At 40.1% G+C, this 27,857-nt stretch overlaps 1 protein-coding gene and 1 pseudogene across 3 annotated transcripts in view; one reads left to right on the top strand and one right to left on the bottom strand.

The window, feature by feature from the left end:
• ATP8A2 (ATPase phospholipid transporting 8A2) overlaps positions 1-27,857 on the bottom strand; it is a 562,260-nt gene that overhangs the window by 315,115 nt on the left and 219,288 nt on the right. The gene's annotated exons all lie outside the window — the stretch shown is intronic.
• LOC118995783 (serine/threonine-protein phosphatase 2A 55 kDa regulatory subunit B delta isoform-like) lies at positions 9,406-10,754 on the top strand (annotated as a pseudogene).

Here is a 27,857-nt window from a genome sequence, read left to right as displayed (position 1 = left end):
GAATGGGATTTTTTTCCTGATTTCTGCTTCTGCTGCTTCATTGTTGGTATGCAAAAGTGCCTTTGATTTCTGTATATTGACTTTGTATCCCACTGTTTTGCCAAATTCATTTATTAGTTCAAGCAGTTTTTTGGTAGAGGCTATAGGATTTTCCATGTACACTATCATGTCATCTGCAAACAATGCCAGTTTTGTTTCCTCCTTTCTGATTTGGATGCCTTTTATTTCCTTTTCTTGTCTGATCACTGTGGCTAGAACTTCCAATACTATACTGAATAGAAGTGGTGAAAGTGGGCAACCTTGTCTTGTTCCTGATCTTAGCAGAAAAGATTTTATTTTTTGCCCACTTAGTATAATGTTGGCTGTAGGTCTTTCATATATGGCCTTTGCTATATTGTGGAATGCTCCCTCTATTCCCATTTTTCCGAGTACCTTTATCATAAATGGGTGCTGTACCTTATCAAAAGCTTTTTCCACATCTATTGATATGATCATGTGGTTTTTGTCTTTGCTTTTGTTTATGTGATGTAGTACATTTACTGACTTACAAATATTGAACCATCCTTGCATCCCTGGGATGAATCCCACTTGGTCATGGTGTATAATCTTTTTGATGTATTGTTGGATGTGATTTGCCAATATTTTATTAAGGATTTTAGCGTCTATGTTCATCAGTGATATTGGCCTGAAGTTTTCTTTCTTTGCTGTGTCTCTATCTGGCTTTGGAATTAGGATGATGCTGGCTTCATAAAAAGAGTTGGGGAGTTTTCCTTCCTTTTGGATTTTTTGGAATAGTCTGTGAAGAATAGGGGTTAGCTCTTCCTTAAAAGCTTTGTAGAATTCTCCTGTGAAACCGTCTGGTCCAGGGCTTTTGTGTGATGGGAGTTTGGGGATTACTTCTTCAATTTCATCTGCTGTTATTGGCCTGTTCAGGTTTTCTGCTTCTTTTTCATTGAGTTTTGGAAGATTATATTTTCCTAGAAATTTGTCCATTTCACCTAGGTTTTCAAATTTCTTGGCATACAATTCCAAATAGTAATTTCTTACAATCCCTTCTATTTCTGTGGTATCAGTTGTCATCTCTCCTCTTTCATTTCTGATTGTGTTTATTTGGGTCCTCTCTCTTCTTTTCTTGATGAGCCTACTTAAAGGTTTGTCTATTTTATTTATCTTTTCAAAAACCAACTCCTAGATTCATTGATCCTTAGGATTGTGCTTTTAGTCTCTATGTCATTTAGTTCTGCTCTGATCTTGGTTATTTCCTTCCTTGTACTTGCTCTGGGCTGTCTTTGTTGTTGTTCCTCAAGTTCTTGGAGGCGTCGGGTTAGGTTGTTTGTTTGAAATGCTTCTATCTTCTTTAGGTAAGCCTGTATTGCTATGAACTTCCCTCTCAGAACTGCCTTCACTGTGTCCCATAAGTTTTGGGTTGTTGTGAGTTCATTTTTCATTTGTTTCCAGAAGCTTTTTGATTTCTTACCTAATTTCAATCTTGACCCATTCATTGTTTTATAGCATACCATTCAGTCTCCATGATTTTGGGTGTTTTGGGTTTATTCCTGTGGGGTTGGTTTCCAATTTCAGTTCCTTGTGATCAGAGAAAATGCTTGGTATGATTTCTATTTTCCTGAAATTGTTGAGACTCGTTTTGTGTCCTATCATGTGGTCTATCTTTGAAAATGTTCCATGTGCAGTTGAAAAGAATGTGTATTTAGCTTCTTTGGGATAGCCTCTAGGGTCATTAAATGAACCACTCCTGAGCCCTGTGTTGATGGAAAGCTGGCAGGGCAGAACAGTGGGGACCAGCCACATCTGAACAAGACAGCTACAGACCATGGATCGACTGTAGTCTTGAACAGGCTGCCTAGGGCCAGATTAGGACACCATCTGACATTACCAGAGGCAGATTCAGAAAAAGAAGACAGTGGTAAACACTGGACGAATTCCACCATGGTCTTCATTATGTGCATTATTTTCTCTCCTGCACAGCTTTCTAACATTCATTTCTGTTCCTTTGGGTTTGTTCCTATTATTTCACTAGTTTTCTATTTTAGTTTATTTCAAAGTTCATATTTTGCTCCTCCCTTGTCTTACTCCATTTTGCCTTCTTACTTCCTTTTATTTTTGTTTTAAATTTTACTTTTTCTCTTGCTGTGACTTGTTTCTGTTCTGCACACTTATTATTTCTCCCCCCTCTACCCTCTCAAAATCATTTTTATTTAAGTTAGTCATCTCATATTCATTTTCCCTTTCCTATAATAGTCTTAATCTCTTTACACTTTTTAATATTTGCTAATTTGCTGTTGATAGGGTAGTTGTGGGTGGGGGTTATTAATGCAGGTGTGGGTTTTGTGTCCTGGGTTGTTTGGTTTATTCTGGCAGCACTGGTACAACAGCATTCAAGATGTGGTGAATGGTATGACTCTCAGTCAGCCAGCCAGAGGGAAGAACACACCAAAGAATGACCCAACAATAAAAACCCAATCACAATCGGAGAGCCCACATAAATGGCATAAAGGGTATCCCAAGAGCATCAAGTTCAGGAGATCAAGGAGACTGCACCACGGAGTCCCAGGTCTCCTACCACAGGTCACCTCTTGAAGACAGGGAGTCAAAGCAGATCAATCTAATATGCTGAAACAAACAAGAAAGTCATGTAAAATAAGAAGACAAAGAAACAACCCCCAATCAAAAAGAAAGGAGAAATCTTCAGAAAGAGTGCTAAATGAAAGTGAGGCAAGTAATCTATCAAACATAGAGTTCAAAATAATGGTTATAAGGATACTCAAGGAGCTCAATTAGAACTACAGGGGACCCTAAGGAAGCTGCAAGGAACTTACTGTGAATTATATCAGTATCAAAAAGGACATAGAAACTATCAATAAGAGCCAGGAGGAAATACAGAAGTCAATATCTGAGATGAATAATACACTAGAAGGAATTAAAAGTGGGCTAGATGAAGCAGAGGACTGAATCAGCAAGCTGAAGGACAAGGTAGAAAAAAAGCCAGACAGTAACAAAACAAAACAAAAAGTCTCAAAAAGAACAAAGATACTTTATGGGAGCAGCAGGACAACATGAAATGTGATAATAGCCATATCATAGGAATACCAAAAGGAGAAGAGTAGCAAGGGATGGAAAACCTGTTTGAAAAATGACAGTAAATTTCCCTAACTTGGTGAATGAAAAAGTCACGAAAGTCCAGGAAGCACAGAGGTTCCCAATCAAGTTGAACCCAAAGAAGCCCACTCTGAGACACATCATATTAAAATGGCTAAATTTAAAGAGAGAGAATCTAAAAGGCAGCAAGGGAGAAATAGCTAGTAACACACAAGGGAGCTCTGATAAAGCTATCGACTGATTTCTCAACAAAAACACTACAAGTCCAAAGAAAATGGCAAGAGGCATTCCAAGTTATGAAAAGCAAAGGCCTGCAACCAAGACTATTCTCAGCAAGGCTCTCATTAAAATGTAAGTTGAAATAATGAGTTTCCCCGACAAAAACAAAACAGCTAAAAGAATACATCTCCACCAAACCAGCATTGCAAGAAATGCTAAGAGGACTGTTTTAAGAAGACGAAAAAAGAATGGGGGTTGGGGGGAGGGCACAGGTACAAAGGGGAAAAATGGTAATGAACTAGTACCTATCAATACAATGTTAAATGTACATGGATTAAATGCTCCAATCAAAAAACATAGGGTAGCTGAATGGAGAATAAAATAAGACCTGCAATATGCTGTCTACAAGAGACCTACCTCAGAACAAGAGATCTACACAAACTGAAAGTGAAGGGACAGAAAATAATATTCCAAGCAAATGGACACGAACAAAAGGCTGTTGTAGCAATACTTACATCTGACAAAATAGACTTCAAAACAAAGGCCCTATAAAGGAACAAAGTCACTTGATAACACTTGAAGGAGTAGTCCAGCAAAAGGATGTAACCCTTGTAAACATATATGCATCCAACATAGGAGCACCTAAATATATAAGAAAAGTCTTGCAGGACATCAAGAAAGAGATCTACAGCAACACAGTCATTGTAGAGGATTTCAACACCCCACTGTCACAAGGTATAGATCTTCCAAACAAAGAATCAACAAGAAAATTGAGGCACTGAATGACACTCTAGATCACATGGATTTAATTTATATATACAGAACTTTTTACCCCATAGAAGCAAAATAGACATTCTTTTCAAATGTACATGTAACATTTTCAAAGATAGACCACATGGTAGGACACAAAACAAGCCTCAAAAATTTGAAATATTATCAAGCATCTTCCTGGATGATAATGGCTTGAAACTAGAAACCAACCTCAAGGAAAAAACTCAAACATATTCAAATACGTGGAGATTAAATAACATGGTAATTAAATAATGAAGGGGTTGATAATGAGATCAAGTAAGAAATCAAAAAGTATCTGGAAACAAATGGAAATGAACACACAACAATCCAAAACTATGGTACACAGCAAAGGCAGTCCTGAGATGGAAGTTCATAGCAATGCAGGCTTACCTAAAAAAGAGAAAATTTTCAAATAAGCAACGTAACCCTATTAACTACAAGAACTAGAGGAACATCAACAAACAAAGCCTACAATAAGTAGAAGGAAGGAAATAATCAAGAACAGAGCACAATTAAATGACATAGAGTCTAAAAACACAATTCCAAAGGTCAATGAATCCAGGAGTTGGTTCTTTAAAAAGATCAACAAAATTGACAAACCTTTAACCAGACTCACCAAGAAAAAAAGAAAGAGGACCCAAGTTAATAAAATCAGAAACGAAACAGAAGTTACAACTGATACCACAGAAAAGAAAGGATTGTAAGAAATTATAATGAACAATTATATGCCAAGAAATTTGACAAACTAGGCAAAATGAACAATTTTCTAGAAGTGTACAATCTTCCAAAACTGAATCAAGAGAAGCAGAAAGCTTGAATACACCAATAACTAGTGAAATTGAAGAACTAATCAAAACACTTTCAGTACACAAAAACCCTGGACCAGATGGCTTCTCAGTTTGAAGCTTCACAATGTTTGAATTTCACCAAACATTTAGGGAAGAGCTAATTCCTTCCCTTCTCTAATTAGTCCAAAAAATTCAGGAAGGGGAAAGACTCTCAAACTTTTTTTATGAGGCCAGTATTACCCTAATTCCAAAACCAGGTAAAGATGCAACAAAGAAGGCCAACATCACTGATGAACACAGATGCTAAAATCCTCAACAAAATAGTGGCAGACCGGATCCAGCAATACATTAAAAGTAGCATACACCATGACCTGGTGGGATTCATCCCAGGGATGCAAGGATGGTATAATATTCACAAATCAATAAATGTAATACACCACATAAACAAAATGAAAGACAATAATTACGTGGTCATATCAATACATGCAGAAAAAGCACCCGATAAAATCAGCACTGACTTATGATAAAAACACTCAGCAAAGTGGGAATAGAGGGAGCATACCTCAACATAATAAAGGCCATCTATGAGAAACCTACAGCCAATATCATGCTCAATGGGCACAAATTAAAAGCTTGCCCCTTAAGATCTGGAACAAACCAAGCATTCCTGCTTTTACCACTCCTATTCAACATAGTACTAGAAGTTCTAGCCACAGTGATCAGACAAGAAAAAAAAAAAAAAGAAAAGGCATCCAAATTAAAAAGGAGACAGTAAAACTGTTCTAATTTTCCAATGTCATGATAGTGTAATAGAAAACCCTATAGGCTCCACCAAAAACTACTTTACCTAATAAATGATTTTGGGATAATAGTGGGATACAAAGACAATATTTAGAAATTGAGGACATTTCTATACATCAATACTGAATATTAGAAACAGAAACTAGGAGAAAAAATCCCACTCACTATAGCAACAAGAAAAATAAAGTACCTAGAATAACTTAACCAAGGAGGTAAAAGATCTGTATGTGGAAAACTACAGAACACTGAAGAAAGAAATTAAGGAAGCTACAAATAAATGGAAGCATATACCATGTTCATGGACTGAAATAATTAACATTATTAAAATTTCCATATTACCCAAAGCAATGTATAGATTCAATGCAATCCCTATCAAAATACATGACATACTTCACAGATCTAGAACAAATATTTTGAATATTTATATGGAAAAAAGAAAGACCCTGAAGAGCCTCAGCAATCTTAAAAAAGAGGAACAAAGTAGGAGGGATCACAATACCTGATGTCAAACTATACTACAAGTCCACTGTAATCAAAATAGTCTGGTACTGGCATAAGAACAGACACATAGATCAATGGAACAGAATAGAGAGACCAAAAATAAACCCAGGTCTCTATGGTCAATTAATATTTGACAAAGGGGGTCAGGAACATAAAATTGAGCAAAAATAGCCTCTTCAACAAATGGTATTGGGAAAACTGGACAGGTAACAAGTAGAATTTCAGCTATCCCATGCAGTGATGTTTTTACCAATATAGTTCCTAGGGCAAGGGAAATAAAGGAAAAAATTAACAAATGAGGCTACACCAAATTAAAAAGCTTCAGCATGGCTAAAGAAACCACCATTAAAATGAAAAGGTAACTGACTATATGGAAGAACCTATTTGCCTATGACACCTGGGACAAGGGTTTGATCTCTAAAATATATAAAGAACACATATGACTCAACACCAGGAAGTCAAACCATCCAATGAAAAAAAAATGAGCAAAGGACCTGAATAAACACTTCTCCAAGGAGAACACACAGAGGGCCCACAGACATATGACATACTGCTCAGCATCACTAGCCATCAGAGAGATGCAAATTAAAACCACAGTGAGATGCAACTTCACACAGGTCACAATGACCATCATAAACAAATCAACAAAAAACAAGTGCTGGCGAGGTTGTGGAAAAAAAGGAACCCTAGTACACTGTTGGTGGGAAGTATATTGCTGTAGCCACTGTGGAAAACACTATGCAATCTCCTCAAAAAACTAAAGATGGCACTGCCATTTTCCCAGCAATTCCACTTCTGGGATTATACCCTATGAATCCTGAAACACCAATTCAAAACAACTTATGCACCCAGTGTTCATAGCAGTGCTATGTACAATAGCCAAGATCTGGAAACAGCTTAAGTGCCCATTGGTAAATGAGGGGATCAAAAAACTGTGGTACATTTACACAATGAAATACTATGCAGCAGAAAGAAAAAGTTCCTACCTTTTGAGACAGCATGGATGGAACCGGAGAATATTATGCTAAGTGAAATAAACCAGGCAGTGAAAGACAAATAGCATATGATCTCACCTATAAGAGGAACCTAATGAAAAAAATAAACTAGTGAAACAAAATAGAACCAGAGGTATGGAAACAAGGAACAGACTGACAGTGATCAGAGGGGAGAGGGAAGGGGAATAAGGGTGGAAAGAAGGGGAAGGAACTAGGCAAGAAACATGTATGAGTGACCCATGGACATGGACAGCAGGGTGGGGGATGACTGTGGGAGTGGGAGGTTGGCTGGGTAGAGGAGGGCAAAGGGTGAAAAACTGAGACTACTGTAACAGAATAACAATAAAATATTTTTTAAAAGTAGTAAGACATCCCTCTGTTCAATAAAATTAAGAAAAAAATATTCAACGGGTAAAACTAGAGAAGGAAGTGAATCAGGGAACCAGAATCACGTACAGAGGCAGTCAGCATTTAGGCTTAATCAATCACAAGCTAAGGGTACAAATTCTTTTCTTTAAAAACTGGGGAACCTTCTTGGGGCAACTACTAAATTTGGCCAAGGATGCAGCCCCCATAGTAATTTCATCTCTGATGCTGTGAGCTTCCTTTGTGTCCTAGTAAACCTCTGCCCATTAATCATAGCAAGTAATGATCATCAACAGACACAGTGCTTACAATATTCTATATGTTCTTTTAAAGAATACGCATATTTTAACTCACTTTAACCCTCACAATAATCCTAGGAGGTAGGTGTTAGTCATGATACCACTTCACAGTTGGGAGAGCCTAGGCCACAGGTGGCAAACACAAAGCCCATGAGCCAAATCCAGGCCTCCACCTTGTTTTCCCTGGCCCGACACCTTGTTTCTCCAGGGCAGCAGCGATGAGCTCTCACTTAACTGTTTAGGAGTAGTTACATTTATACAGTCCTAAATTACATTTGGCCCTTTGAAGGCAACCGTGAGGCTGATGTGGCCTCTGGTGAAAATGAGTTTGACACCCCTGGCCTAGGCAAAGAGAGTTCAAGTAATCTGCTCTGGGTCACAGAGCTACAGAGTAGTCGAACCAGGGCTCAAATTCAGACAGTCTGACTCCAGAATTCTTGAATGAATCACTGTTCTATGCAGCCTCAAGCGCCCTGCACAGAGTGTCAAAGTATCAGTCAAATGAGCGATTTCACATGTGTAAATCCCAGCTTCACACAACCAGTCAATTAGCATCTGAGCTTTTTCTCACTTTAAAATTTGATACCTTATTTTTTCAATATCTTTATACAAACAACAAAATTTACCCATCACTTCCAAAGAATGTGCTTAATCAAATTTTAATGGTCACTGGATGTTAGAAGTAGATACTGTAGGTAGGGCCCGCCATGCATGATTCAGATATTACTTCTCACATCTTCTAAACTTTGCTTTGCACCAGTGATAGAAGGAAAGATGCTTCCCCAGAGCAATGCACACTGATTTAATCCTGCTTAAGTTCCTTTTCAGTTTTTCATTGTTTTCTTAAAGCAGTTTTCACTTTGTTTAGGACATGATTTAGATATCATAAGTTAATAAGTGAGAAGAGAAAGAAAAGATAAATATTAGGCTCCACACAGGCCAGTACGTACACTGGCACTTCCAGTAGCAGCAGCGATTGACCTTCCTTAGCAAACACCTGGGCTTTCCTAAACAGGTGTGTCAGGTGCCAGAAGCCAAAGGACTACCTGACGGGTTCTGCTCGCAAGGAGGTCTTGGTATAATAAAGGAATATTTCCAGATTTATAAGTTGGTTTATTATTTCATACTTTCATATATCAGTATAGTATCTTTTTATTTTGTACTATTTTTTTCTCAGATTTGATCATTTGTCATCTTTAGTTGACCTAGAGTACCCTTTTATTTTGTTTTAGGCTGATAGTATGGGATTTAAATTTTTAGTTTCAAATTGTTATTTCTCTATGCCAACATCCTTCATGAAAAGTTCTTATGTCCTATTTAGGAGTATTATTTGATATTGAAGTAGATCCAACTTGCTAGCTAGTGATTTTTCAACTGCCCTCTAGGTTTCCATTATTATGTGTCAGCCCAGCAACCACAGGGCCTGCAGAACTGGCTTTTGGGCAATGGCAGCCAGGCTGACGTGCTGCGGCAGAGGCTGCCCCACGGGGGGAATATGACCTGCTACGGTGAGTCCTGCTGGTCGAGGGGGCCACTGATGAGGACATGGCGGAAGCGGACATCTCAACTGTTTAAATTAGTTACTCTGGAGATCTTCTTGCAACATGAGACGAGGATGGCAGAGTTGTTATTTTTCAGTACGGACAATAGCATAAAAGCTGCCATCATTCTAGGAGAGATGATCTTCACAGTGCCTTTCAAAGTCATGAACCAGAGTTTGACAGTTTGAAAAGTCCAGAAATTGAGAACCAACTAATAAAATTAGGTGGTTACCACAACAGAACGCTGCTCATTTTCTACTCTCTACAAATGATAAAACTAGTAAATAATGAAAAATAAGTGAATGACATAAAATAGCAGGTTATAACTTGAAAGATGAAGAAGGACTTTGAGACCCACTTAGAACCACAGCATTGTGGGCCCCAAAACTGAAGTCTATGGACTGCACGGAAGAGCAAGTCCATGACAAATTTTTTGCAAGTGATCACTCATAACCATGCAAATTCCATTTCTGCAAACAGTGATCATGAAACATACCTTTCTGCAAATGACCTGAGGATGAATCTGTGGCCTCTAGAGATCACAAATACAAGCTTTAACATAGTGGACATTAAAAGCACGAACGTGGAGGAGCTGGCGGGGGTGATCGACCGGCCCAGTTCCACCTGCGCAGGTGCCCTGTGTCTGTGTACAGCAGCAGCAAGGGGACCATGCGGCTGTGCAACCGTGCTCCTGAGCTCTGTGTGACCCGAGCGAGACTGCCTGTCATGAAGATCTGGGATCTCAACAAAGAGAGCCAGACCTTCGAGACCCACCAAGTCCACAAGTACCTTCAAAGCAAGCTGTGTGCTCTGCATGAAAATGACTGCGTCTTTGACAGGTCTGAGTGGTGCCAGAACGATCCAGACAGCGAGGTCATGATGGGGTCCTACAACAACTTCAGAATGTTTGACAGAAACACGCAGAGGGATGTGACCCTCGGAAGCTCCCACAGAGAACAGCAAGCCTGGAGATGGTCTGAAGCCTGGGAAAGCATGTCCAGGAGGTAGGAAGAGGAAGAAAGACGAGATCTGCGTGGACACTCTGGGCTTCACTACGAAGATTCTGCACAGGGCCTGACACCCCACTGACAACATTACTGCCCTGGCTGCCACCAGCAACTGTGCATATTCCAGGACAAAGTCAACCAGGAAGCACGTGGACCGAGTCTTTGCATGACTTGGCCTGGCAGTTTCTGCCAGGGAAGGAGTGTCCCTCCTCTCTGCAGAGCACAGGGGTGCACACCCTGTTCCCTCCCTAAACTGGAGCCCACACACTATGCAGCCAGGGGCCGTGGGGGTCACTGCCAAGTGAAGAGCCCATTCCAGGCAGACTGATGGACAGAGCTCACTAACAACGAATGCACTGAATATTTATTTAAGTCTGAGCCATCCTTTCTAGTGTATAGACCAAATAAAGAACATGGAACAGCAAACCTGCCCCATATTGCTCTCATCCCTACGCCACCCGACTGGGGCTCTCGCTTGTGACTGCACCCGCCATCCTGGGCCACTGGCTGAGCAGACTCAGGCAGCTTGACCCGTACACACCTGTGTCTACCATCATGCTCTCTGCTATAACCACCTAATAAAAGCAACACACTCTACAAAGTGTTCTTAATACACAAAAAGAAAAAAGAACTGATGTTTTAAGTTGAGCTCTAATATCCGATGGCTTAAACCTTCTCCCCAGATCTGTTACAGGATGTACTATTGGGCTTTCTGGCCCATTTATTTTCCATGTGAATTTTAGAATCACAATATGTTTTACTTCAGGCAAGAAAACTGAAGCTTGAGAAGGCATCGCGATACAAAAGTGGGCAAAGTAATATCATGTGTTGTCCCATTCCACTTTAATTTAGGAAAGAAGAAATGGACACTTTGTAGATGACTTTCAAAATTCTAACATTTGGAAGAGTTAAACTTGTCTAAAATAAAGTGTCTGACAGTAGAAGGTTCTGAGCTCCTTTCTGACTGCACGCTGTTAGAAACTGGCTCCCCTTGTTCTAGGTCATTAAAAGTAAAAGGGGAAAATGGCTAATAGCAAACTCAAGGGGATAGCGCTGGCTCTCAGGAATTTAATTCTAAATGTAATAACATGCTTATTAAGAATGGAAGGTCACTCTTCCAAAAATTTCCCTAAAGGCACAGCCGCCAAATTGACTTCTGATCTAGTCTTTACATTATTAATTCAACAACATAATAAAGCTGGCAAGGAAAAGCTTCCTGTTTGCCTCACAAAGGGAGACAGCACTGCCTGAAGATCTTGCATGTTTCCTAAAAAGCGACCTGAAAAAATAAAAGTCAGTCTAATTTCTTTTTAAACTATCTAGATAAAGGACTGAAACTGCTTTATTCTTACTTTTGAGAAACGCCTCCCAAACTGGACTCCTGACTTCTACCCCTTCCGAGCTTTGCCTTCACTCATTAGCAAGCAAAGCACTATACCCAGGAGACACCGCGTAGGCGAAGGCCCACTGGTCTGAGAAAAGGCAGAGCCTCCTTGCCAGGTCCCCACAGCTCAGGTAGGCAACCGCGGAAAGGCACCAGGACTGGAAGTTGGCCTCTCCACCACGTCTTGGCAGCGAACTCTAATTAATGAAACTTGACCGCAAAAAGCTTGTTGATCTTAACTTGTCTCAAGTTCCAGACCTGGGTAGCAGGTTGAAACCTGCTAAGATTGTAATCAGCACAATCTATAGCTTTTGGAAAGAACTTTTTTCTAACTAGGTTTCAAAGGGTCACCTCCTCCTCCTGTCTGCAATGTGAATCACACCACGTCTGCAAACCTGCCACAGAGACACCAGCTTTCCCAGACACCAAAGCGACAGCAGATACACAACCTTGAGAGGGAAACAGTTTGGGAAGTGGTTTTTATTGAAAGGAATTGTTCATTCAGTTTTTACCATTAACTTTCCTTTATAAGCTCTCCTCCTATAATATGTACTTCTGCTTTAATTTTTCACGAGAACCAAAAAGTAAATAACTATGTAATAATATTATGAATCTCAGCACCTTTCATCCACAGGTGACCAGGACAGACTGCAGTAGAACCATGTTGGATTTCCTGACTCACCGAAATCTGGGAACCAGCAGGCTATGGGGAACTCGGAGGAGGTGGCTCTGCAAGAGGTATAGGATGAGCTTGTTAGCGATTTGGGTTCTGTTAAGTGATTTGGAGAAAGGTCCACAAAAGCATGATTTTGATCTGGATTGGGAGCTGTCAGAAGGTAGAGGTGTCCTGGTAATTTTTTTTTCCTAGAGGATAGGATGATCAAAAAAGGCTGCATCTTTAATGAGCAAAGAAGCAGCAATAACTCATTTTGCCAGGGAAGGAGAATGCCGGGTCATTTGTTGTTGTTTGGACATATGGTAAACTTGCAAATTCTTAGACTTTTTTGAGCATTATGACAGAGAATCTCAACAAAAGCCAATGACTGTCTGCTGACATTGTCATTCAGTTGTCCCACCCACTCACACTCACCGAGAAGACTGTATGTACACCACACCAGTGGCCTGTGTGGCTAGTGGTCCAAAATATTCAGATGCTTCTTTTAGTTCCTAAAATTTCCCTGATTTCAAAACTCCAAGCCCATAACACTGAAATTCTTTAGCTGATACTATCAATTGTATTTGAAACAACAGAAGAACCAAAAATTGCTGCCCCCTTTAGAAGAAGAAAAGGCTGTGCCATTGGGGGTAATTCCTTCCTTGCCCACTACAGTTATTTAGGTTGCCTGTCTCACCCCTGTAGGCATCTGAGCAGATAACACAGCTTTACAAAAAGGGACACTGAGGCACAATGTCGGCTCCCAGGGAAGGAGGGAAGGGTCTCTCCGGTATGTTTCTGTGTGCTCACTAACCTAGACCTCTGCTGGAGCTGAGCCGTACTTAGCACCCGCACATCTCCGGCTGGAAGAGGCAAACATTTGCTCTTCTTTTTTGAAAATTAAATGTATTGGACAAGAATATTGTGATAAGTTTGTAAGGTGCCAAATGATTACTGGACTTAGTGAGGTGATCGCACTATAATGTACACAAGTATTGATTCACTCTATTGCGCTCCTGAAATGAATATAATATTTTTCACCAACTATATTTAAATTTAAAAAGAAAATGAATACATTAATAGGGGTGACAATGGATAATAACATTCTGTAATTTTCAGGTATACAACATTACAATTTGGTACCCATATACTCTGTTGTGTGCTCACCACCGAAAGTCTAGTTTCCCCCCTTCATCATGTATTTGGCCCCCTCTACCCTCTTCGTCCTCCCCCCATGCCCTTTGACCTCTGGTAACCACTATTCTGTTTTCTGTTTTTGTTTGTTAGTCCATTTGCTCATTTTTGTTTTATATTCCACATGTGAGTGAAATAAGCATTTCCTCTTCTTATGTTCACACCTTGGTTTTCCTGACCTCGATACAAAAAATCAATCTTCAATTAATTTTATGTTCCTTTCTGGGGTCAAAACACAAGTGTAGCTCCTATGTCTAAGCTTATTTCCTTGAACATTTTACATCCTGAATTAATGAATAAGACATTTTAATAATGTATTATGAATTTCACTGATCTGCATCCTTTGGGACTTCTGATGAAAAAATAATCCAAATATAAGTAATAATATAACTCAATAAGAACCATTTAGTTTAAGTTACCTTTTTAGTCATAAGCGAAAGCTATGTTTTGGGAATTACTGCAAAATAGATGAGCAAGTATTTATGCTTGGTCAGGCACTGTTCTCGCTTCTACACACATGAGCCTATGATACGTCCTCACCATTTTCTCAGAGCACCACTGTCATCCCCATTTTACAAATAAGGAAACTGAGGCATGGGGTGTTTAAGTTAAAGGGCCTCAGGTTACACAGGATGGAGTCGGGATTTCCACCTAGGTGCTGATTCTGCCTGTGATTATCTACCTTCTATTCCCTGTTCCATTAGTTAAAAGGCTCCTAGAAATGACAACTGCTGTTTGTTGTATTTGGAAAGAAGAACTTGTTTATCAGCGTACACTAAAATCAAGTAACCAAAATACTTGACATCTGACTAGCTGGCAAAATGGCTGTCCTCTCAATTCAATGTGCCTGTATGTACACAAATATTTCTAAAACAGAGTGCAAGTTTCACTGGGCATACACCACATTGACTAGGGTAAAATTTAGTGATAATTCATTTAAACTACAGAAAATGGATAGTCAAATAATTACATTCCAAGGTCTGACAGTGTATTATTTCCTTTAGTGATTTTCTTGGGGCCATGAACTTGGGCAACATGTTCATGTGTCAGCTCCGCATAATCCAAGGGATCTGCTTCCTGTTTGGAGCATTTGATAGTGGCCTGGCCTCCCCCCAAGTATGTCTTGCCTCTCCATTATGAGGGGTAATCTCAGCAGGGGGTAGCACTTCATTTCCACAACTGCAGAATGTCGCCATCTCCCACCATTCCAGTTCACCTCCCTGATGGAGTTCAGCTGCAACAATAATAATGTTGTGAATGATGTTAGAACTCTAATGAGGAAGTGAGGAAACTAGGCTCCCTGTCATGGGTGATAGCCCATTTCATCGAGGTAGAATGTGAAAGTCTTTCCATTCTCCCACCCCTCAGACGCTGCTTGTGAAACAGTTTGCTGAGAGGTTCATACCCGCCTTCTTCAACCCATGGGCATTAGTTAACTAATGGCACCCTGAACTGGCGCCAATTCTGAAGGCTTCTCTTGAGCATGGTGCAGTGCCAGAAGTTACGCCAAACAGAGCACATACCTGCTGAAAACTTCTCAGGATCACAGCATCACCCAAACATTATTCAAGGAAGAAATAATTCCAGCTTTATAAAAACTCAGAGTAGAGAACACGGGGACACGGGCCTAACTCACTGTTGTGAGCTACATAACTCTGAAATTGTAACCCAATAAGGGCAAGGAAAAAAATTACAAATTACACTCAAATATAAAGTTATAAATAAATATTTCTAACAAAAGTCAATAATAAACAGGATAAAGTATTCATCATGACCAAGTTAGATGTTTCCATAAATGCCAGATTGGTTTAATGTTGGAAAATTAGTGACTGTAGTTCAAAAGTCTAAAAATTAAAGAAGAAAAATGTAAGATAATTTTGATACAGAAAAAAGTACCTGATACAATTCAGCATTCATTCATGTTAATGTGATAAAGGGTATCTATAAAAAATCTACAATAATCATCATTCTTAAAAGTTAAACATAAGAATTCAGATCATAAAGGGACAAAGTAGCCCTGTGACTACTTTCATTTGGCAATATGCCTACTCAGCAAGGTAAGTCAAGCAAAGGAAATTAACCGTTAGGACTGGACAGACATGCCCAAAACTCTCATTCAAAGATTCTATTATTGCTATGTCAAAGTTCCAAAAGAATCTACGTGTAAGAATTAATAATAAAGTTTAGCAAGGTTCCTAGATTACAAAACAGTGTATTAAAATAAATTCCACTTAGAAACGTTAGCAATGTATAAGTAGAAAATAAAATTTTTAAAAAGTTATTATCTATCATAGCATAGAAAACCATAAAGAATCCAGAAAAACAATCAAAGATACACAGGTGCTTCTTAAGGAGAAATTATAATATTTTGCTTAAAAGATATTAAGGAAATACGAATCATATCGTGTCATCAATGATTTGACTTAATATCATAAAGCTATCTCTTCAGAAAATGACTTGTAGATTAAATGGCAATTATACTAAAAAATCTCAGCAGAATATGTATAGAAAGAATAAAGAGACAAATATCTCCAGAGAAAGAGGTGAGGGGGACCAGCTGCAGAGGACCTCGGGACTCACTGCACAGCTAGGAAGAGAGCTCACAGGCAACTGCCAGAGAGACAAACAAGTGGAACAAGGGAAAGTGCAGAAACGCCAGAAGCATCCCCGCACATACGGGCACTTGACTGATGAAAGGGCTGGCGCTGAGGGTAATCAGGGAAAAGAAAGCTAACTGTTCCGTTAATGTCACTGGTACAATTCTGTATGCCCATAAAAAAATTAAAATTAGACTGCTACTTGACATCCTACACACAAAAAAAGAAAGAAATCAATCAATTCAATGCGACAACACCACCAATAAAAATTTACAAAACAATATGGGAAACTACCTTTGTGATCTCAAGGAAAAGGTTTCTAGAAACAGAAAACCTGAGCCATACATGGGAATCTATGGCTTAATCCTTAACTGGTTACTCTGACCTGAAACTACAAACCTTCCTTCATTGAAATAAACCATAGGGAGACTGAAAAAGCAAGCAACGAAGTGGGAGAAGACATTTGCCACACATGTAAATTAACAACATTTTAATACTCAGAATATACCCAAGAATTCCTATATATCAGTCAGAAAATTACAAATGGCCCAATAGAAAAACCAGCAAATGACATTAACAGTCACTTCACAAGAAGGAACACAAATTTAGGTAAGTAAAAACTAGGAAGTCTTAACAATGCTAAGGGCTGGAGAAGAGAAAGAGCAACGAAAACTCTTACAATGTCAAAAAATATGTAAATTGTTACAACCACTCTGAAAAGCAGTTGGCATCATTACCTATATGCTTGAAAATGCTCAAACACCTGGCAATAGTCGACTTACCTAGCAATTTCACTCCTGGATACATTGCTCAGAAAAACCTTTACACAGCAGGGGCCGTGTACAGGACTGTTGAGGATCAACTGTTCACAGAAGAAAACACTGCAAGCAGCCCAAATGTTCCTCACAGCAGAAAGCACCGCACATTATCCTGCAGTGTTATAATGCACCTCTGTTAAAACATGGATACGTGTTTTGGCACAACAGTGAGTGAAACTAAGTAAAACCCAAGAGACCACATACAGCTTATTTTTTTTTAAACTAAACAAGGCTGTTGTTTAGGAAAATCACTTTTAAAAGCCAAAGAATAATAAACACAAAGTTCAAAGTTCAGGACAGAGGTGGAAGTGAAAAGAGAAGGAGGAGGCAGTAGGGGACTATCACGTGCAAGGATTCAGACGGAGCACCCGCATTGGGTGTCGCATTCATGGCTTGCCATACCTATTTTGTGTCTATTGATATATGCATATATATTATATTCTATATAATGTGTGTACATATCTAACATATTGTATATATGTGTTTTATATATATAAACACATATTAATATATATATATAAACACATATTATATATAATAGGAGAGTGATACGGAGAAATCTCATGAGATCACTGGGGAGAAGTAGGGAGGGGCCATAGAAGGTTTGGCCCCTCCCTACATAGTCTAGGACAGGACTTGCTGAGAAGCTGAATGCCTCCAGCACATGGAATTATAGGCAAGAAGATTTGAAATAAAAGAAGGGCTCTCAGACAGGCAGGCATTAGCTCTCTCTGGCTCCCCCACTCTTCTTGCTCGAGGATGCTTCGATGATGGTGCTGCAGCTGCCTGCATCCCCCAACCCAGGTATGTTGGATGGGTAGGAAGTCCGGACACGGCCTAGGATTGGGATGGCCTGGCAGAAAGTGGCCTGGTTGTTCTTCCTTGGCTGTTCTAGAGGGTGCGATCTCTGAGGTAGAAGCCTGCCATTCTTCCAAAATTGTGTAGCTTTTGTATCTTATGTTGTTTTAGTTTGTAAGCTAACTCCATAGAAGATAATTAAAATTAACAAGGTGAATGATAGAACTCAGGTGTTAAAGAGTTTAGCCTTAATCGATAGGCCTAAGTGACTAATGAATGTGGAAAGCCATTATTCCAAAGCTGTGAAGGTTTTTTAAAAAATGTACTTTATTGATTATGCTATTACACTTGTCCCATTTCCCCCCACCCTTATTCCCCCCTGCCCTGTACACCCCCTCCCACCCTCATTCCCCCCCTTTAGTTCATGTCCATGGGGCATACACATACGTTCCTTGGCTTCTATATTTCCCTTACTATTCTTAACCTCCCCCTATTTTCTATCTACAATTCATGCTACTTATTCCCTGTACCTTTCCCCCCTCTCCCTCTCTCCCTCTCCCATTCCCCCACTGATAACTCTCAATGTGATCTCCATTTCTGTGATTCTGTTCCTGTTGTAGTTTGCTTAATTCATTTTTGTTTTTGTTATTTTTAGGTTCAGTTGTTAATTGTTCTGAGTTTGTTGTCATTTTACTGCTCATAGTTTTAATCTTCTTTTTCTTAGATAAGTCCCTTTAACATTTCATATAATAAGGGCTTGGTCATGATGAACTCTTTTAACTTGACCTATTCTGGGAAGCACTTTGCTGGATAGAGCAATCTCGGATGGAAGTCCTTGACTTGGAATACTTCTTTCCAGCCCCTTCTTCCTGCAAGGTTTCTTTTGAGAAATCAGCTGATGGTCTTATGGGCACTCCTTTGTAGGTAACTGTCTCCTTTGCTCTTGCTGCTTTTAAGATTATCTCCTTATCTTTCATCTTAGTTAATATAATTATGATGTGCCTTGGTGTGTGCTTCCTTGGGTCCAACTTCTTTGGGACTCTGAGCTTCCTGGACTTCCTGAAAGTTTATTTCCTTTACCAGATTGGGGAAGTTCTCCATCATTATGTTTTCAAATAAGTCTTCCATTTCTTGCTCTTCCTCTTCTCCTTCTGGCACTCCTATGATTCAGATTTTGGAATGCTTAAAGTTGTCCCGGAGGTTCCTCAGCCTCTCCCCACCCCTTTTTGAATTCTTGTTTCTTCAGCCTGTTCCAGTGGAATGTTTCTTTCTTCCTTCTGCTCCAAACCATTGATTTGAGTCCCAGTTGCCTTCCCATCACTGTTGGTTTCCTATACATTTTCCTTTATTTCACTTTTTATAGCCTTCATTTTTTCCTCTACCCTGCAACCATACTCAACCAATTCTGTGAGCTTCCTGATTACCAGTGTTTTGAACTGTACATCTGATAGATTGGCTATCTCTTTGTTGTTTAGTTGTATTTTTTCTGGAACTTTGATCTGTTTTTTCATTTAGGCCATTTTTTTTTCTTGGTGTACCTCTTTTGTAGTAAGGGGCGGAGCCTTAGGTGTTCACCAGGGTAGGGCAACCAACATTGCTCTGTTGTGATGCTATTAGTGGGGGAGGGGTCTGAGAGGGAACAGTGCCACTTCCTCTGCTCTCCGTTGGCTTTTGGTCAATTCCCCTACTACCCACAATAATCAAATTGGCCTCTTCTGGTGCTGATTTCCAGGCAGGTGGTTTTGTGTACTTTCTAGGACCCTGTAGGTCTCTCCAACAAACTCTCTTGTGAGGCTGGGAATTTCTCCCAATGCCACCACCCTCTCAGGCTTTTTCAGTAAAAGGCATTTGAGGCTCTATTTCCCTGCACTGGGATCCTGGGTTGCATGGTCTGCTTTGTTTCCCAGTTCCTCCCAATTTATCTGCACACTGGTGGTGGGCTTCACCAGCCACCACCTTGCTATAAGTCTTCTCCACCCCGACTGCCCATCTCTGCCTCTCCTACCAGTCTGGATGAATGTTTCTTCTTTTACTCCTTGGTTGTGGGACTTCCATACAGTTCAATTTTCTGGCAATTCTGGTTGCTTTTTGCTTTTAAATTTGTTGTTGTCCTTCTGGTTGTGCAAGAAGGCACAGTGTGTCTACCTATACCTCCATCTTGGCCAGAAATCTGTCCAAAACTGTGAAGCTTTTGAATAAAACTCCTTTCCTTTATCACCAAAATTTCACCTCTGGAATTTTGCCTAGAGAGTCATGGCAGGCAGCAGAACCCCAATTGCTGTTAGGTAACAATAGTATCTTCTGGCCCTGGCTGGTGTAGCTCAGTGAATTGAGCACGGGCCTGTGAACCACACGATCACAGTTCGATTCCCAGTCAGGGCACATGCCTGGGTTGCAGGCCAGTTCCCCACAGGGGACTCACGAGAGGCAACCATACATTGATATTTCTCTCTTTCTCTCCTTCCCTTCCCCTCTAAAAATAAATAAATAAAATATTTTTTAAAAAGTATCTTCTGGAAAACTAAGAACATTGGGTAAATTTGACATAACAAATACCTAGAAGTAAGAATTTACAAACCTTGAGTGAGATCTGGTAGTATCAAGAACAACACTCATCATGGGACTTTTCAGAGGTTTGCACACAAATAGTGAAAGACTGTAACATTATTCATGGAAATTAAAGTAGTCGTTAATACTATGTGGAACAGAAATGCACATTATAAAATATAATTTGATCCACTCATTCCTCTAAAAAAATTTTTTAATCCTCACTGAGGACAGTTTTATTTTTCATTGCTTTCAGAAAGAGAGTAAGGGAGAGAGGAAGAAAGACAGAGAGAGACATATTGATACAAGAGAGAGAGAAGCATCAATTGGTTGCTTCCTGTACACGGGGATCACAAATGTCCAGGCTGGGGATCAAACCAGCAACCCAGGCTTGAGTCCTGATGGGAAATTGAACCCACCACCTTCCCGTTATGGGATGATGCTCCAACCAATGGAGCCACATTGGCAAGGAGTCCACTCATTTCTTGATGTCTACTCTGCACCAGGCAAGAGTCTAGGTGGAGACACAACCAGTAACAGTATTTGATATTAAGTTGCCCAGAATAAAAGCTTTCAGAAGTCTAAGATACTCCTTCCCTATCCATTCCCCACATCCTATCAAATGCACCTTCTGCTCCTCTCCTGACAATCCCTAGGGTTTTAACCTGGACCTACATCACTCCATGATCCTGGCAGCTGCCACCCAGCCTTCATCCAACCTCCAGGCATCTGAATCTAGATGAAGCAGCACCTCTTCACTGAATCCCCATAGAATATCAGGGAGTATTCTCCTTGAGTATCCTGCAAAAGCTCTATTGAAAAAAATTATCTTACTGTCAAGATAGGTTGCATTTCCGTCTCTGTATTTAGCATTTAGCTGTGAATCCCCTGAGTATAAGAAGCCAGCCACTTCCTTTTATCCCTCTCCAAAGCAAAGAGGCTCAGTGTAATTACAGCAGCTCTATTTCAGATAGGGGACATTAAGACACTCAAATTCTTACACGAAGTAAAATTCAGAATTGCAGCATGGTTTATAAAGCTTCCCAAAGCCTCCTAGGCCAAGCGTTCCAGCCCCTGTTCCCTGAACCACTGAACAAAATCATTCTACAGAACATTATATGGGTCCTATGCTCCACTGAGTTTGGAAAGACCCTGGACTAAACCAACTGAAGTGGTTTTCTTGGCAGAGGACATCTCAGAGCCTTCAAACCAGTTAGGCAGTTTGAGACTCTCCAAAATGGGAATTTGAGATGCTGCACACTCAACTTCTGCCACAACTGCCGCTTTCACATGGAACACCTATTTACAGCCTGCAGCACAAATATTTAGCAGAACGTTTCCCAAACTACAGCAACTTCCTTTAAGGAATGGTTTCTCATTCCTCATTTTCCCACCCATTTCCCACTCATGTGCTTTCTCTCCAATTCATTTTGTCAGGATTAACTTTCCCCAATTTTAGCATGCTCCTGTCCTACATTCCTGTTCATTTCCAGAGTGTTCCATGTATCTGTTGATGAGTTTCACTTTTCAAATGTTATGTGGAAAGACTGTACTTTCAAGGATCATTTCTATAGTTCATTAAAATGCTATGTGGGTCCTTGTCCCTTACATAGAACTCTGTGAGCATGGTGATTGTGGTGTTACATCCCCAGCAAAGTTCCTGGGACATACGGGGTTCTGCAGAAGTAATGCCTGCCCAAGTGTGGTTGGTAAGGTAATAACATGGGTATCATAATTTATAGTTTTCATTTGAACATTTCACCTAAAACATCATATGGTGTGCTTAAGTGTGATGTTATTGTGTTACAGAATTACATGCTTGTGATTTTATAAAGGCTTCGTAATAAAAAGGGCACTATTTGTGCCAGAACCGTCAGTATGAGTTGACACATGCTGGAGGAAGAGAAAAAGCACCCACATATGCAAATTCACTTTTTCCCCTAGTTTTGCTCCTGCACTTTTTTGTATTAGGAAGGAACTTTTCTTAGAGAAATTTCAAGAGATATTTTACAGCTTCTCTGAAAAAATAAAAGTGCTTGCTAATGATCTAGTCACTGTTTTTATGTTTTTCACACCAACTGCTAACCACTATGGTAAACGTTGAGAAGGTTAGTCTTTTTAGTCCTAATGCTACCAGACAGGGGCCTGGCCCTAAGTGGGTCTGTGTAGGGCCAGCTGTAGTGCGTGGGCTCTTGACTTTGGGTGGGAAAGATTTCACAACATGAGTCCAGGTCACTATGAGGGTGCATTTATTAAAGCTGGGGAAAATGAAGCAAGGAAGGGCTTAGCATAGAAGAAGCAACTGGGGAGCGGAGGCTGGGCTGCCTTAGCTGACTGGGAAGCCAGAGAAAAGGGGCTTTGGGGACAGGTCCAGGGGATCAGCCTGGGACAAGTTGCCAGCCGTCAATTGCCCAAGAGTGTAGGAGACATGTGCCTGTGAAGAAGTGGGGAGGTGGGGGAAGGTAAAGGAAGACGGCTCTGGCCGCTCCCCACTGGGCTGGATCCTTTGTCTTGAGGCTTTTCTTTCTCTCTTGCAGGTGGGAATCACAGGGGAGGTCTCAGGGGAGGTTTTCAGTAGAATATTCATCAGTTCTCCAGGTGTGTACTTTCAGGGTCATGGTCTCCACTGACTGGTCAGTGGCAGGGTAGAGCTCTTTAGTCATTGCAGTTGGTTCTAGCATGGCCGACCTGGTTTTGCTTCTTCTCTGGGCCTGAAGCTGAAATACAACTGAAGCCTAGATTTTATCTCCAGGGAGGAAAGGCCGGCGGGGCGGGGGGGGTGGGGGGGGGGCGGCGCAGGGGGAAGAGGTTGCCCTAGTGGTGAGGCCCTTGTTTTCCAGTTTTGCCCCTGCCAGGCCTTCTGCCCTGGTGACCCTCTGCACCTGGCCATGAACTGCTTGGCCATTGTGTTCAGCTACCTGTCTCAGTTTCCCTATTCCACCTGCCAAGGAATTTCCCTAGCTTCTCACTGTCCTGTCCCACTAATCCCCTCTGGGAGGCCAGAAGAGATAAAATTTCAATTTGAATCAACTTCAATAGAGTTAGAGGAGGCAAATTGAAGATATATGTCTTCTTTCAAAAGCTTTTTCATTAAAAAACAAAGCTACTATATATACATGGACTTATTGTCAATGCCACTATTCGGTACAGAAGAATTTAAACTTCATTAGTTCAAACTTCCTAGGAAAGTCTAATGAGATCATTTAAGTCAAAATTTCAAAGCCCTAAGAGAAACTATTACTCACTAGATTTTCAATTTTTATATAGCTTAGTTTTAGGTTGAGTTTAGGGCTTGCTAGGACTTCATTCCTGTATGATCACTTTACAGGACCGAAGGGCACCTGTACCTAATGGCACTCACTGCAGTTTGAGCACAATGTCATCGTTTCTGTGGGCTAGTGATTTAGAGTCACCATGCATTTACTTTTAAGAAATTATTAATATTCATGGGCCCAATTTATTTGATGCCTGCTCCATCAGGAGCACAGTTCCAACCTTAGCCAGTCCCCTGAGAAAATCTGATGGCATTTCCAACAACTCAGTTTGAGATGCTGTCTCCCGAAACGACGGTAACTAGAGGGGAGACAGTTCCTGTCTACATCTAGCTTCACTGAGTTAATCCACTTTAAATTCTTACATTTTCTGGTGAAGTTTTCAGTAGGTTTTTAGATGCAGCATTGAAGTTCATTTTTTTCCTCTACCGTTTTTAATACTTAGGTTGTTTTTCCATCAACAAAAGATATGTGCAAGGTACTCTTTATTTCACTAGACTCTTGATTCAATTGCAATTGCATTATATCCAACTTATGACACCTAAATTCCTGGATGCAGAACTTTCCCATAGACAAACTCACAGAAAGTGGTTACCAGTCATCATCATTACTGTCCTAGTTGTGATTATATTGCTATTATTAAGAGGGCTTGGTAAGAAATTAATTTTGATGACCACAGATAAGATTTCTAAGAAGATAAAGAGCCGATCGTCTCAGTCACACTCCCTGGAGCTTTTTCTCTCCCTCTTTTTGGAAAGGAGGGCAGGGCTGGAATTCATACAAGCTACTCCAAGGCTGATGGTGTATGTGACCTAGCTGTGTATTGTCAGAAATCATACTATACAAGCAGTGTAAGCAGTGTCTGATTGAACTATACAATCGTACTCTACATACTAAAAGAAACAAGCAGTGAATAAAGCAGGAAATACTTGCTCAAAGTACTCTTTTTACAAATAAGCAGCACACACTTTCTTTTAGAGTCAATATAATCATGAACCAGTATTGACAATACACTGCTTCGTAAATATAAATTTTGGATCACTTCAAAAACATAAGCCTCTTTTCAACTCACTCTAAGACCAAAAAATATATAAATTTATCCTGGAGTCAATCTAAACCCATCAAATTTATTCTGAACCATCAGGTAGAACTGTTTTCAGTCTTTAAAAAATATCTTAAATCTACATCATTATGTCCAGTATGGTGGCTACCAGCCACATATTGCTAGTTTCATTTAAATGTAAGTTAAATGACATAAAGAATTTGGCTTCTCAGTTGTGCCAGCCACCTGCATCTCGAGGTTTCGGTATTAGATAACACAAATGAACATTTCCAATACAGTCACAAGTCCTATTGAGGAGTGATGTAAGTTCTGAGGACTACTTTCCTTTAAGCAATGGTTTTCTTTTATTTAACAATTACTTGGGAAAATTATTCACTTGCTAGGTCAGAAACTGAAAAGCAAATTACACTAAGCACTCTCAAACTCTCAGAAAACCAACAGTCACCAACTGAAGATGCAAATACTGTAATTAAGCTGTGACAATGGAGGCACCTGGCCCAGGTGAAGCTTGTGGCCTCCTGCACAGCCGAAGGCTTTTGAACCAAACTTAATCCTCTGAAAAATACTCCAAGTCAGTCCCAGAAGCCCTCACTGCTCTTGTAAATTAAAATGAAGCTGAGAAATAGGACTCTTAAGATTTTTTTCAATAGATGAGGCAGTTGCCTTTGGTATGTCCAGTGTATTAATTAATAGAGAATAAACAGCCTATTCATTGGCCAATCAAATTGCTCAAGTTATGAGTCAACACTCCGTTTATCTGATTAACATCAACATGTATTATTAAGAAGCATATTTTGCATGTATCAACATATAGGTCTGTCTCAAAACTTCCTGTAGAACCATTCCCTCCAGGAAATACTTGGAAGATCTCTTTCTATTCAGAAGAATACAGAAGCAGCAGCTAGATGCATTTAGCAAAGCACAGCTGCATCACTTAAAATTGTTAGCCTGAAGCCAAGCTTCACCAGTGAGGGGGTGGGGTGAACACTGATGCATGTAAAATGAGGATTAGGGTGAGGGCACATTAGCAAGGAAAATTGACACTATGAAATAAGTGTCACAGCAAATAAATGTTGTCATACGGAAAAGGGAAAGGGCTTAGTCTCATTGACTAGTCACCTCCATGGCGATCTGCCACTTCTCTTGGATACATGACAGTACCCAGAGTGGGCTTTTTCTTCAGCGGGTCTGTGTGACTTAGAAATTGTCCTCTGAACACATTATTTCCCACTAATTGCAAGCAAAACTAGAAATATCTCAAGGCCACACAATTAAGTCTCTGAACCACCTAGCACTGGGTTTATGTGACCATATGGTCTCAATTCACTTAGAAATAAAACAGTAGAAGCAAGCACCAAAAAACCCTAGGCCTGATGTTCCCACCCAGTGCCCTGCTCAGAAAAGAAAAGTGTCTTTAACAGCATGAGGGTGGTGTGCACGCCTCTGCTAGAATAATAAGAATCACTCTCTTTAAAAGAGATTGCCAACACAAAGCTTTCAGTGCTATAAATACGTCATCATTTCTAAAGTCATTGGTTTTGCCATAAAATTAAACTATGGCTGCCATATGAACTACAATCTCATATTATCCCTTTCTCCCCACATCTTAAGTTCTCTCTCAAACACCAAAATAATAAAAATATTAGTATAAAGTTGTCATAGAGAGCAGACCAATTTGCACCACATGTTGAAGCAGCATTCTTCCTTTGAGGTCAGAAGTTTTATACTGAAAAACAGAAGCCACACTAGCTAAATGCAGAGACAGAGCAGAGGAAATGTTGGTGGGTAGGAGGGGGTACGCGACCACTGCAAGAAAAGAAAAGGAAGGAATGCCACAGAACACTCTGATGGGCCTGCTACCTAGTCTATACTTTCTCCTTCACACTAGAACAGAGCTGTATAGAACAAGAGCAGAGCTGACATTTTGGACACCTTTGACAATCTAACATGGAGTCACTGTCAGCCATGACAGTTATGTCAAGGGCTATGTCAAGGCTGAGGTAATGGGATGTAACAGGTACACCCTTAGGAGGGGCCTAGAACACCCAAAACCACAAGTCTGGACACTTGGATAAGGACTCCACTGGATGTCAATATAAGTGAGAAGGCTACAAGAACTCAGAGACCTGACCACCCAGTGCTCAAGCTTGGGTCACGGTTAAAACCCAATGGGACTTCCACTGCACCAGACACCTGCCACCACTGTAGCCACCTGGTTTGAGACAGATGCCTGCCTCACCGCCTGCAGATGACAGCAGTAACTGGTCCATCTCACTGAATGCTCACTTCGCCCACTTCTGTCATGTAAGCTCCCACTCTCTGTGTAACCTGCACATGACTCCAGTGGCTTATTGGTGTGGTCTCCTCTGATAAAACGAGCTCTCTGGAAAAGACTCAAGTGTGTGTGATTGACAACTTTCAGTGGTACTCCCTTGCTATTTTGGTACTCCTTTAGTAACAGTCTTACTAAAAATTATAGCAAATTTCAATATATGTGTATCATCTAGATTAATACAAATTATCTAGAAGTTCTTCAAATATCCAATAAAATAGCTATGTTTGAGCTATTATTTCAAAATGAAAGGATATTTCTAAAAATTTAAAGAAAGGTATTTATGAAGACTGCCTACTAGATCAGAGGTGTCAAACTCATTTTCCCCAGGGGCCACATCAGCCTCACGGTTGCCTTAAAAGGGCCAAAATAACTTTAGAACTGTATAAATATAACTACTCCTTAACTGTTAAGGAGTTGAAATTACATTTGGTCCTTTGAAGGCAACCATGAGGTTGGTGTGGCCCCCGGTGAAAATGAGTTTGACACCCCCGTACCAGATTAAATGACTGATTAAAAATAATCTAGCAAGAAAGAAAACAGAAGGCATTGAAATTAAAAAGAAAGAAGTAAAACTGTCACTATTTGTAGATGACATATATAGAACACTCTAAAGACTCCACCAAAAAACCTGTTAGAACTAATAAATGAATTCAGTAAAGATGCAGGGTACAAAATCAACATACAAAAGCCTGTAGCACTTCTACATACCAATAACAAACCATCAGAAAGAGAAATTAAGGCAACAATCCCATTTACAATTTGAATAAA

This window comes from Sturnira hondurensis, unplaced genomic scaffold, assembly GCF_014824575.4.
Source record: "Sturnira hondurensis isolate 20B ecotype Veracruz unplaced genomic scaffold, ASM1482457v3 Scaffold0010428, whole genome shotgun sequence".
In the NCBI taxonomy this organism is placed as follows: domain Eukaryota; kingdom Metazoa; phylum Chordata; class Mammalia; order Chiroptera; family Phyllostomidae; genus Sturnira; species Sturnira hondurensis.
Note: the sequence above shows the minus strand (reverse complement) of the source record. Positions and strands in the feature narration are given on the sequence as shown.